General features: G+C 37.7%; 1 pseudogene; it reads right to left on the minus strand.

Annotated features, from left to right (window-relative positions):
- Positions 1–8,575: 8,575 nt before the first annotated feature.
- On the minus strand, positions 8,576–9,059 carry LOC127221955 (nucleoside diphosphate kinase A-like; annotated as a pseudogene).
- Between the last annotated feature and the right edge of the window lie 4,890 nt (positions 9,060–13,949).

A 13,949-nucleotide genomic window follows, 5' to 3' on the forward strand; every position in this document is an offset into this window, starting at 1 on the left:
TCTCCCTCTTTCTGTCTCTCTCTGTGTGTATGGGTCTATGTGTGTGTGTGTGTGTGTGTGTATGTGAATATGTGAAGTCAAAGGATTGACAGCCAATTCTTCCCTTCCATGGTGGGCTCTTAGGATAAAAACTGGGTCACTGTGATTGCATGGCAGCACATGAAGTACTTTCACCCACTAAGCCAATAACCCTGGTCTCATAAATATGTATTTTAACTATCAGTCTAAATGTTTTATCCATCATACAATACAATGATGCATTGTCGTTTTGGAGCCTATAGATATGGCTCTGCTTTGGCTTGACTTAAGGTCAGAGAGCTCAAAACTGTCCTTGGTCTTTTGAAGTTATAGTTCTAATACCTAAAGTTCTGAGGAGTTCCTACTGAAGTATTTGATCTAAAGTGTTATCTATAACAAGAGATTTTGTCTGAACTGTGGTTACTCTTACTACTCAAGGCCAGATAACAAGGTATTTGATCTGAGGTATAGTTACTAAATGTTTAGAGAATTAGGGAAAACAGTTTTTTTGTTCCTTGTATTATGGTAAAGACTTGTTTTGCCTTTTCCCCTTTTTAGTTGGGGTGTATGTAAGAGTTTTGAGCAATAAGCTTAAGGCGTATCCTAGTATTGACTGGAGAAGCCCTGTAGACTCTATTCTGTGTCTCTGTCTTTTTTCACTATCAACAACTTTTTTTTATTTTCCATTTCTCAGTCCAGTCTTAGGTATGGACCTGGCAAATCAGCTGGATCCTATTAAAGTGCTCCCCCCAACACCCAGGTAACTACACGATTGTTCGTGAAATTGAGTGTTTCCAATTTTAATCAAGGAATTCAAAACGGGACTTGATGGTTGGTGGGTGAAGCATAAATGAATCACTTAAGCTTTGTGGTTCAAACCTATGCAATCCATCCTAACCTCAAAACATTTTATTTATTAAAAGTTAACATAGTGACTAGTAAGCAGTCTAAAATCCACTATTATTCCGCAGTTATATTTTCTAAATATAACTAAAATGATTTCTAAAATGTAATACAACTAAAATATTTCTAAAATAAAATATATCACAAACAGTATAAAGCTCTGAGTTAAAATAATGTCATCTTCCACCATTTAGACCCAGCTTTGATCCTAACCTTCCCAGAAAACAGAACGAACCTTAAAAGAAATAATGGGACATCTACCCAGGTGTTTGCTTATCTACCAGAGTTATCTTCTATAACTTTCTAGGCAAATCTCTTCATTGGGAAAAAATACAAAAACAAGTAAGATTCAGGAGGAGGGAGATTACATAAGTCTCCAATAAGGGGTTCAAATAAAGTAAAACCTTAAAAGGAACCACTTCAAAACCTTTCAGTAAGGAAGCAGATAGTCCCAAAAAGCAAGTAGCAACTAATTGTGGATCCTACTATGCATTCTCTAACCATGTGGGTAATAGCCTGCCATACACCTGGTACAAAACCATGAAATGTGTTGACCACTGATAATTTAATATAATGAACCAAAACATCTAGAGGCTTGATGTTCATAGCATCATGTCTTCCATGTGTAATGCAGAGAAGTGTTGTGCGCCAAATCTCTATAGAATTAAAAGATACATTTGTTTAAGAAGATGAGCAGGTCCCATCCTAAGGAGCATACAAAAAATTCAAGGATTGACTGGGATTTAAGGAATTCTACTTCTTTTGAAGGGTGATGTTTAACTGCTATCCTGATAAATGCCTCTTTATAGTCAAATCACTCCTTGTTGGCCTGCATCTTCCTCCTGTAGTATTTATTTCATAAAAGTATGTTTCTCAGACTACTCACAGATAAATTTCTTCCTTGATTGAGGGCTTTCCAGCTGCCTATTATATGCCTATTGAGGCCCAGCCAACAATTTATTACCAGCTGACAAAGGATGCAGTGAAGTAAAAGACTGAATTGTTTTTATGGCTGTGTCCATATTTCTTAAAGAGTAAGAGCATTTATGGAAAGAATTTATCCTGGAACTGTATGAGCCTCCATTCATTTGGACTAAAGCGAACTTGTTATAAAATATTGAAAACAGAATCAAATTCTATGAGGCTATCGTTCTGTTTTACTACCAGGAGCTATTTAAATCCCCACCCACTAGCTTTCTACCTTTTCCCAAATAAAGAAATGTTCATAGCTTGAAAATGTGGCTTCCTCTAAACACTACAAATAATGATTAGAACCAACACACAACATTGGAATATAGGATCATCATCTGATTTTCACATCCACTGGTGGCAATATATTTATTAGACTTGAAGTGGTGAGGTGATGCAGTGGTGAAAATATTAGCAAAAGATTCAGTAAGACCTCAAAATGTAATTCCCAAACTTATAAGGTAGCATGCTTGGTTACCTCAGACAACTTTATTTAATCTCTCTGTGCTTTATTCCCTAATGTATACAATGAGAATTTAGAGTCTATTTATGAAAAACACTGTGTAAGGTTGGGTCATCTCAGTTAATACTATTTTTCCATATCCATCCATTTTCTATAATTTTTCTTTATGACTAAATTGTGCATTGTGCATCTATGCCACATGTTTCTTTTCCATCCAACCGATTCCATTTCCTGTTTTTCTCGGAGTAAAACAGCGTCAAAACCATCAAACATACACACAAACACACACACACACACACACACACACACACACACACACACATTTCTATGGTTGTATATGAAGTTCTTCGTGTAAATGCCCAATGATTTCAGACTCAGAGAGTCTCTTGGGGGGGAAACAGGTAACAGTTTTCACCAAATCTATAGCTTTTTATTTTATTTCTTTATTTATTTACTTATTGGTCTTTCAAGACCGAGTTTCTCTTTGGCTTTGGAAGCTGTCCCAGATCTCACTCTTGCAGACCAGGCTGGCCTGGAATTTACAGAGATCCACCTGCCTTTGCCTCCCAAGTGCTGGGATTAAAGGTGTCTGTCACCACCAATCCACCATAGATTGCTTTTCATTTCCTATTTTTCCCTTTCAATATCTTAGATGGTGTGTGTATATATGGATGTCCATGAGGACCTGCACATGCTACATTTGGAGGCCACAGATTGTCACTGAGTATCTTTCTCAATTGTTCTTTCCCTTATTTTTTTATTTGAAGACTATTTCCCTTAATCTGGGGCTCAATACTTCAAAAAGACTAAACATAGTGCAAACTCCAAGAATCTGCCTGTCTTTGACATCCCCAGCACTAGCTTCATACACATGTACCATTATACCTTCTTTTTATACAGGTACAGAGGGTCTAAATTCATGTCCTCATCTTTGTATGGCAAGCTCTTTACTCATTGAGCTATCTCCTTACCATTCTTCTTTCATTTAGATAACCAAATCTTTCAAGGTGCAAACATCTTTAACTATGGTAAGTCTATCTCTTCTCTTTCATTTATTTATTCATTTGAAACCATCTTTACTCAAAATTGCATCAATATCACATATAACATACTATGTTAATTCCAGAAAATCAACCTATTACATCTAACTTACTTTGAGCTTCTGAAAAACCTCTGTGTTAGTGGTCTGCAGTCAAATTTCAGTGAGCCAATGGCATGTGTATTAGATATCTACCTCTGTCTCCTCTAGGCAATCAGTGCACTTTTCTGCCAGCTAATAATGTTGGCATGTTTCATTGTTAAAGTATTTTATATCTTTAATTAGCTGTGTTCATGTTCGTGTGTGTGTGTGTGTGTATGTGTGTATGTGTGTGTGTGTGTATGTGTGTGTGTATGTGTGTACATAATATTATGAACTTACTTCCACCCTCTCTCATCTCCTACAGCTGTAAAGCCTTAATCATCCCTACAAATCTCTTCTCAATATCCAACCTAGGAAGGTTTTCTCTAACTGTGAGTATCAAAAATTTTATCTGACATTTTCTCAGAGGATGATGATGACTTTAGATATTGCATTTAATCTGCAATCCATGTTTTCTTTCATTATTTCTTTTATAAATATATATTGTTTACATTCTTCATGTACACACAACACATTTGAAATATGTATACATTTTGGATCACTGGATTTTTCATAATGAAAATACCTAAAATCTGCACAATAATTAAATTTCAAGACTTTAACAGAATATAACTATCTGTTACCATTATGTTGCAGCACAGAGGTTTTTTTTTAAACTTACTTGTATCTATCAGAAAATTTTTACAGGATCCATTTTTTACTACTTGGTATGTAAGCTAGGAAAAAGTGATTAAGGCTTATTCAGTTATTCCATTGTTATTTGTTAAAATTATTGCCCTTTCTCACTGAATTGCCTCTCTCTATATATATAAAATTAATAATTTGACTCCTGGTCCTTGATTTTGTGCTTTATCTTAGGCTCTTTACCTGTTGTTGGTTTGTCTCGTCCAAATTAAATGTGCTAGTTTTTCTTTTATTTTATTATACTATCTCTTGTTTGTTAAAAAAAAAAACACACACACACACACACAAATGAACAAATGAATGAAAACATAGCCACAGCTATTTTGGAAATCAGTATGACAGTTGCTCAGGAAAATAGGAATCAGTCTACCACAGGACCTGGAAATTCCACTCTCAGGCATATACCAAATAATCGACATCCATGCAACAAAGACATCTGTTCATGTATGTTCATAGCAGCATTATTTGTAACAGGAAGAATTGGAAGCAATCTAGATGCCCCTCAACTGAAGAATGGATAAAGAAGATGTGGTATATTTACACAATGGAATACTACTCAGCAGAAAAAAAAAACAAAACAAAACAAAGGAATCTTGAAATTGGCAGGCAAATGGATGGAACTTGAAGAAACAATCCTGAGAGAGGTAACCCAATCACAAAATGAGGAACGTGGTATGTACTCACTCATATATGGATTTTAGACATAGAGCAAAGGATCACCAGCCTATAATTAACACCACCAGAGAAATTAGGATACAAGGAGGAACCTAAGAGTTTCATACAAGGTCCGTCACAGAAGGTGAAAGGAACAAGATCTCCTGAACATATTAGGAGAGGGGGAGCAGTGAGAGAAGAGGGAATTAGGAGTCAGAGAAGGAGAGGAAAAGAGAACATGAGGGACCAGGAAGATTGGGTCAGAGAACAAATAAGAGAGAGAGAGAGAGAGAGAGAGAGAGAGAGAGAGACCATAACAGAGGGAGCCATTAGAGGTTTGAAGAGAAAACTGACTCTAGAGACATGTCCAGAGACCTACAAGGGTGACCCCCAACTAACAATCTGAACAACAGTGGAAAGTCTACTTTAAATGCCCTTCCCTGATAATGAGATTGATGACTATCTTATATGCCATCATAGAACCCTCATCTAGTAAATGATGGAAACAGAGCAGACACCCACAGCTAAACACTGACCTGAACTGGAATCCATTTGCAGAGAGGAATAAGTGATAAGCAAAGGGGTCAAGACCAAGCTACAGAAACTCAGAGACAGCTGGCCTGAACAAGGGGGAGCTCATGGCCGCCAAGACTGATAGCTGGGAAACTAGCATTGTACAAACTCAGAACCCCTGAACGTGGGTCTCAGTTAGAAGGCCTGAGAAGTCCAAGGGACCTCTGAAAGTGGAACCAGGATGTATCCCTTGTGCACAAAAGGACTTTGGGAGCACATTCCCCGTGGAGGGAAATGATGGGAGATGTCATTCTGTAAATATGTTTCTCTTATTTGTTAATGAATAAAGCACTGTTGGTCAATAGGAAAGCAAGATATGAGGGTGACTAAAAAGGCAAGATGTCTCTGTCATTTCTAGAGTTTATATACTATCCTTCTGTGGTCTTTGAAGGAGTTGAAGACAGATAGTTATGGTTATAGTTTTCCTTAGTTAGGATTCAATGCTAAGGTACATATAGGACTTTAGACTCACAAGATAAAATAGATTATGGAATATTTTATTCAAATCTTCCTAATTGTTAATGGACTAAATATTGTTAACTGTGATTCTTACTTGATAACTGTTGTGTTATATATTTTGCTATGTTAAGGTTAAAACCCTTCTTTTTATTTAGACAGAAAAGAGGAGATGATGGGAGATGTCATTCTATATATGTTTCTCATACTGGTTAATGAATAAAGCACTGTTGGCCAATAGGAAAAGAAGATAGGAGGCACTAGGAGACAAGGAGGAAATAGGAAGTGGTAAAGGAGTCAGGATGGAGAGCCTAGAGAGAACAGAACCGCCATTCCTCCGCTCTCGGTAAGACCACGTGGAAATACATAGAAATGCATTAATAATTAAGACAGAGCTAGCTGATAAAAAACTAGCACCCGGCCAATAGCATTGTATCAAATACAGAGTCTCTGTCCATTATTTGGGGCTGGCGCGGCAGCGGGACAAGACCAGGCGGCGGGCAGATAAACCAAACTTCCTACATGAGGGACTAGGAAACTAGGAAGAGAGAAGAAGTAGTAGGGAGGAAATTGAAAGCAGGATGGAGAGAGAAGAATGCCAGCCCCTCTCTCCAGTAAGATAAGACCATGTGGAAGTACTTAGATTAATAGAAATGGGTTAATAAATAAGACAGAGCTAGCCAATAAGAAACTAGTAACCGGCCAACAGAATTATATCTAATACATCGTCTGTGTGTGTTATTTGGGGCTGGCGCAGTGGTGGGACCAGACTGGCAGGAAAAACTACTCCAGACTGGGATACTCCCTTAGCCTAGAGATATGGGGGGGGGCCTAGACCCTACTGCAAATGACTTGACATATTTTGATGATCCCTCCTGGAAGGGATCACCTTCCCTGTGGAGTGAGGAGGGGAATGGGACAGGAGTGGTCAGTGGCCATGGGAAGGAGGGAGGGAGATGGAACTGGAACAATATGTAAAATAAAATAAAATAAGTAGTAAACTGGCCAAAAAGAAGAAGAAAAGAAAGAAAACATTGCTCCTATGCTCTCTTATGCTCCTAGAGATTGCTACTATGCTCCTAGAGTAAAGGTCAACAACTGAACTGTCACATACCAGCTACGAGAAGGAAAGTCAGTTTTTCCAGTTGGAATGACACTGCGTAAATCAACCACTTCATGACAGACCTCATGTTCAGAAGCAGTTGGCCAAATGGCCAACATGGACTCCACAGCATAGATTTGTGTGTGTGTGAATGTGTGTTTATGTATGTATGTACGTATGTATGTATATGCTTATACACTACCCCCTTTCCCTTTTTGAACTGTAACTAGACAGTTAACAATGACGCCTTTGGGCCTTTCAAAGTCCCAGTCAGTGTATAGAATGGTGTTTGTGGACAACAATTTTTCTGGGAAGACACAATACACATTTCTACTCACCCCCAGATCAAGAGCCCACAACAGACATAAGAACAGGAACAACCAATGTCCAACATGATAATCCAATGAGTTATATTTTCAATAGGTGATGAGTTACTTACAGGAGCAAAAATGACAAAAAGACATCTGTATTACCAAAGCCCACCAGCACAGATGATAGCTCACAAATTTTAGAATGCTGAGCACACTGCAAAACCTACAGGTAGCCCAACAGGTTGGAGATTGCCTTTCCAAGTTAATCTGGTCTAAACCTCTTCCAGGCAGGTCAACAGGCAGCTCAACAGGTTTCTACTTGTTCCAGAAATGTGATCTGATCTCACATTCTCCTTTGCACCTTGCCTGACCTGAGAGAGTATTCATTGCAGCTCAGTATTTTTTTTTTTTTTTTTTTTTTTGTCTATCATTGGGAGGGAGGAGTCTATTGAATCTTATCAATTTCAGAGACTTCATGAAGCTATTTTGAGTTGTATGCTTTCTATATTAAAGAGCTTCTCTGTAGGATGAACATTTTAATGACTGGAGGAAACTGTTATACAACAAATTGTCTTACTGGTGGTACCCACTAAGAAGTCCCAGCACAGTCTCTCAGGCTTATTCAAGCCACTGTATAATAGCAAAAGGGTAGCAATGGGGTAAAGGAGAGTATCTAGCCTATTCTTCCCTAGACTTTGTTATGTTACTAAGGAATTTTCCCTCAGTGCTTGTTAGTGTGGAGAATATCATCAACCTATTAATTAATTAATTAATCATCAGTCCTAGTAAATGATAAAATATCTATATGCCCCAAAACAAAAACCACAAACAATCTTTGTAGGAAATCAATTGATAATATGAGTAGAGGTGTAATCTTTTATTTTTTTATTGCTATCATTTAGTAATATACTGGATTTATGTAGACTGAGTTTCTTTCCCACCTGGTTCCACAGCTGATTGGCCCCAAATAAACATACAGAGACTTATATTAATTGTAGACTGTTTGGCCAATGACTCATGCTACTTACTGGCTACCTGTCTCTTAATTATTAACCCATAATTACTAATCTATGTATTTCTTTTCTCTCTCTCTCTCTCTCTCTCTCTCTCTCTCTCTCTCTCTCTCTTTCTTTTTGGAGATGAAACACTTGAATCAACCAGTGGCACATAACACTGCACAGGAAGAAGCAGCTCCCAGACATCCCTTCCAGGTCAATGGAAGTTCCAGGAACATCTAGAGTTGCTGGTCTCTTGCCTGTGCATAGAGGTAAGTAGAGGGGAGGAAAACAGGTGCCCTCCTGTCACTCATAGATCCAGTTTTGTCCACAGCTCTTGTAATCCACCAGCTCCTCAGGCTGAAATCACAAGCCGATCTCCTTCTCTGCACTCTCCACAGAATCGCTGCCGTGAATGATGTTCCTGCCAACTTGAATGCAAATGTCTCCTCCAATGGTCCCAGGATTAGAGTCTGCAGGGTTGGTCTCTCCAAGCATCACCCGGCCTGATCACAACATTTAATCCCTCCCAGACCATAGCAACCACTGGTCCTGAGTGCATGTATTTCATGAGGCCAGTAAAGAAGGGACAGTCCTTCAGGTCAATGTAGTGCTCCTTGAGAAGGTCTTCTGAAGCCTGCATAAATTTCAGGCCAATAAGGCGGGATCCCTTCTATTCAAAACGCTTAATGATCTTGCCCACCAGTCCCCCACTGGACCCCATCAGGCTTGATAGGAATGAAGGAGCGCTCACTGTTGGCCATGGTCCCCTTCAGAAGGCAGGTCTCTCACTCCGCTAATCTATGTATTTCTACGGGGTCTTATCTTACAGGAGAATGTCTGATGTCCTATATTCCCAACATCTGCATGACATCTCTCTAGCAGCTTCTCCGGAATCCTTTCCACAGAATTCTCCTTGCCTATATTTGTTTGCCTGGCTACTGGCCAATCAGTGTTTTATTCATCAACCAATAAGAGAAACATATATACAGAAGGACTGTACCCAACATATTTAATTATGAAATTTTATTGATACACATATATATAGACATAATATGTTATTTTCATCATCTTCAATCCCCTATAATCATATCCATTTTCCCTACCATTGTTTCCCTTCATCTATCTCAACACCTCATTTTACATTCTATTTTTAATGTCTTATCTTATTTGTTATTTAAATATGATTGTTTCAAATACATACTATATATGTATATGTATACATATATATGTATACACATAGAAATATTCAAATATAATCTGAGTCCATTTTGTGGACATTTTGTTCATATGTATTTAGGGATGATGGTTGGCATTGGATAACCAATTAAGGGCTAATCTTTTGGAAGAGTGATTCTCTATCTCTTAGAAGTCATTAATATGTCTTCAAGTGGTAAATTTTTGGCATCCATATTGGCATGTTAATTTGCATTGTTATTATTAAGCTCTTAGCTTAAGTAACCATATTGTTGAGAATTCATGGGTGCAGTTTCCCTCACATGTATAAAAGATAAAATCTTTCAGAATAATTCCAGTCCTCTGGTTCTTAATATATTTAATCCCCCACTTCTACAATGTTCTCTGAGCCTTACAAATAGGGGTTGTATTTTGTATGCATCGTATGAGGCTGGGAACTCCATGATCAATTATCTTCTGTATTTTTCACTGGTGTAATGTTTGTAATTGTCTCCATTTAATACAAAACGAAGTTTTTGTTATTGTTGAGCAATAAGAGCTGCACTTATCAATGAACATAAGGATAAGTATTTAGAATTCAATTAGAAATATCTGATGGGAGATGCCATTATGTATATATGTTTCTCATACTGGTTAATAATAAAGCACTGTTGGCCAATAGGAAAGGAAGATAGGAGGGACTAGGAGACAAGGAGGAAATAGGAAGTAGTAAGGAGGAGTCAAGATGGAGAGTCAGGAGAGAGCTGGACGCCAGCCGCCTCCCCGGTAAGAGAAGGCCATGTGAAGATACATAGATCAGCAGAAATGGGTTAATAATTAAAGGCAGAGCTAGCCGATAAGAAACAAGTAACTGGGCCAACAGTATTGTATCAAATACAGAGTCTCTGTGTATTATTTGGGGCTGGTGCGGTGGCAGGACAATACCAGGCAGCGGGCGGAAAAACCGTACTCGTTACAAATATCCACCACTAATGTGCTTAGTCTTATGTAAAAGTCAAATAAAATTCAAAATGCAGCATATTTTGATCTTGGATGTTGTGATATTGCTAAGTCTATTAATGAGTTTTAATATCACTGACGCCTCAAAGTTCTCTATGTATTTGATGCTGTTGTCTATGAAAAAACTAATTTACTCATTTTTCAATAATATTTTTCTCTTAAGATTTTTCTTGCTTTATTGCACTGGAATAATTCCTTAAAATGTTGCTGAATTAACATTATTAGCATGAATATCCTGCTTTGTCTTTGATATTAGGTAGAAAGCATCCATTACTTTATTCTTAGGAATAGTGGATTTGAGTGTGTGCTGTCCCAATTCTTCCTTCTATCTACTGTCACCCCTCTGTGATTTTATGATACTCTCAGACTCTGGATATTGCTGTGTGTCTAATTTTGGCAAAACCTTCAAACAATCATGAATCAATAAGAGACTGGAGAAAGTGTCTGTGTTTTTATATATACTCACTTAACCTCATCTGTCTCCATAAAAACTATCTGTGCTAACCAGATAAAATATTAAAGGAATGTAGAATAGGGTCAAGTTTATTTACTAATTTCCATAGTGACCCCCTTCCCATATGTATGAGCAAATTCTGCCAAAACCAGCAAAACCACCCACAAGCTGCAGCTGACTCTCTTGTAGGCAATTTAGCAAGTTCAATTGAGATTACCTAAGTCAGGTCAGCAGCTGAAACTCACAAACACATTTATTGCTCTACTCTCATAAAATTTTGTAATTGTTTGTGTACAGCATTACTGTGGCACTAGATGCTGAAGCGGTAGTTAGAAGCCTATAGAAATCAGTCCCCTGTTGTTCAATCCAAGAATGACAATTAGCTTTCTGGAATATCTCCATAATTTCAAAGCATCACATACTACTTCCAACCATTTCAGGGAGAAGGTGATGAGCTACTAACATTTCTTTTTTAAGGAACTTTTCATTTTTAAAGCCTCCATGGAACAATATTTACAATAACCATAAAAACATTCTTTTTATGTGTATATGTGGTTGTTGTTCAGAGTAAGAGAAAGCCATGATTTTATAATCCCAAATAAATTCAGCCCTTTGCTGCATGACGTGAGCATGTGTCATCTGCCATGTCCCCTTCTCCAGCTCCAAAGCAATCTCCCTTCACTGTACTCCATCACAGGAGGAATGTCAGTGTTAGAAGAGCAACATTCCACTCTCAATTCCAATTTCACAGTTCAGTAAGGAACAAGTATGACCAGACAGTAGCTTAAGAAAAGAACAACAATCAGAGCCAATAAGGGAACCCAGTCATCTATTCTGCACCCTTCTTTCCCAAGGTCCTTTCACTTTGTATAAGAAAAAAAAATCAGAATGGGCATCAAGCCCTGAAAAGATACCAGATAAAGCCCTTAACTTCCTCAAATGACTGGAGTCCAATCAGGCAAAGACATGGGCTTCTGTCTCTCCATTAATCTCTAGTTGCTTCTGCTTTAACATTTATTTTAAAAAAAAATAAGCTTCTCTTCAAAGCCTGAGCAGCTGAAGGAGAGGGAACAGAGGACAATGAACGTGACATCTGTCAACTAAAAGTAATTAAGCAGAGATGTGTGGAATTCCATGGCTCTAAATGGTCCTGTTATTGTGTTGATGGGCAGTGAAACATCTGATTAAATTTTAAACGAGGATAAATTGGTCAGTCCCTCCATAGAAAAAAAGCTAATGGAGAAGGACTAAAAAATTAAGTGAATACTGCACCAGATCTAGTAAATAGACAAGCTGGCACAAGTAGCCTCCTCTACTGCCAAAGCATCACTTCTTCAATGTGATCACAAAGAATATGCCTCCTACAAGTAGTCCTGAGTTTCAAAGTAGGCTATTGCACTAACTAGAAAAGCAATTACCTTAGACAGTAAGAGATTCAAATTTGAGTCAAGATAGGGCACCCAGTAAGTAACCTGAGGCGGCATGTCATATGACCACTTTGGATCCCTGTTTTCTCAAGTGTGAAATTTGGAGGTTGTTCACAGAAAATTTCAAATACCTAGGATGCTGGATTTTATTTTTTAAAAGTAATTTAAATAAAGAACCAAAGTTTCATGTTTGTATGACAGAAAAGCTATATATAATGATCAAGAGTGTACACTTTAAATTCCTAAGTATCATGGCAGTATCTGGAAAGATAAATACCATCCTGTGATGGCTTTGAAGGCCCATTTCATCCTTGAACAATAGCAGGTCTTTCATTTTTTCTGAGTGTCAAATAACATACACAGTTTTGTACTAGGCAAGTTATACCACTAAACAAATTTAACGTCAATAGATTAATTGTCCATAACTGTCTTTTAACACAATCAGAGGAACAGACAGTTTGGATAAGTACATGAATTATAAGAGAAGATTAGAACAGTAGTTTGTGCTCTAATGGAATTTTACAGTATTGTTCATCTCTCCACTGGTTTAGAAAAACCAAGAGGGAATGACTCCTAACAACAAGACTTTCAAATTTGCAAATATACACAGGATAAAATTATGGAACAGAGGAAATCTAAAGATCATTTTAACTTTACTGACCAGAAAATGTTGTTCCCATGCACCAAAAAAAAAAAAAAAATGACAAAGACTAGAATTCAAGATGATTATAAAGATCACCAATTTGGAACTTGAATTTGATGTTTCTTATAATCTCTTAACACCTGTAATTACTATTTAATATATTCTCATTCTCTTCTACTTTCTTCTTCTACCTTTTATTTCACATTGATAACCTTATCACATTTCATGATAACATTGAAGAAGTTGTGTTTAAGCTGTAGAAGAGGCATGAATGTGTCAGTCATTCTCTTTTATTTGTTCAGTCTCTAAGTGGTGGTTTCTCTTTAAATCTTATTCTCTCAAAGAAGAGAATTCACCCAGGTGGAACAGACAGTTCTTCAGCTATCTGTTTATTCAGCAAGTAAAGGACAGAGAACTTCCCAGAGAAAGACTGGAGAAGTCTGACCCACAGAAGAGGTTAGCACCATGATGGATTCTGAGCTATAAACTTTTAAGATTCTTGTGATCATTAAAAAGTGGCTAGCACATTCATGAGTTTAGAAAACATTTCTCTCTCCAAAATAATGGAAGAACAGACTTCCCCCACCTTTTAGGAATATCTTCTGAAACTTTTTGAAAAGAGTCCATGATGGAAGGGTGTTGGTGTGTGTGTGTGTGTGTGTGTGTGTGTGTGTGTGTGTGTGTGTGTGTGTCTGAGAGAGAGAGAGAGAGAGAGAGAGAGAGAGAGAGAGAGGATGATATGGCATTACAATGAAGCCAGGCCCTTTTAAGGGTTTGATTACCCTCCATTGGTACTCACTGTGACAACTGGCCAGGTTTCCTGGTATCATTAGGCAGAGAAAGCCTAATGATAGCTCCAACATTTAAAACTCACAAAATGTCATTAGAGGATATATCTACCACAACATAGCTACAATTTCCTCGTTTGTCTCATGTCTAACTCACTGCCCAAGTCAGTTC

This window comes from Phodopus roborovskii, unplaced genomic scaffold (genome assembly GCF_943737965.1).
Source record: "Phodopus roborovskii unplaced genomic scaffold, PHOROB, whole genome shotgun sequence".
Classification (NCBI taxonomy): Eukaryota; Metazoa; Chordata; class Mammalia; order Rodentia; family Cricetidae; genus Phodopus; species Phodopus roborovskii.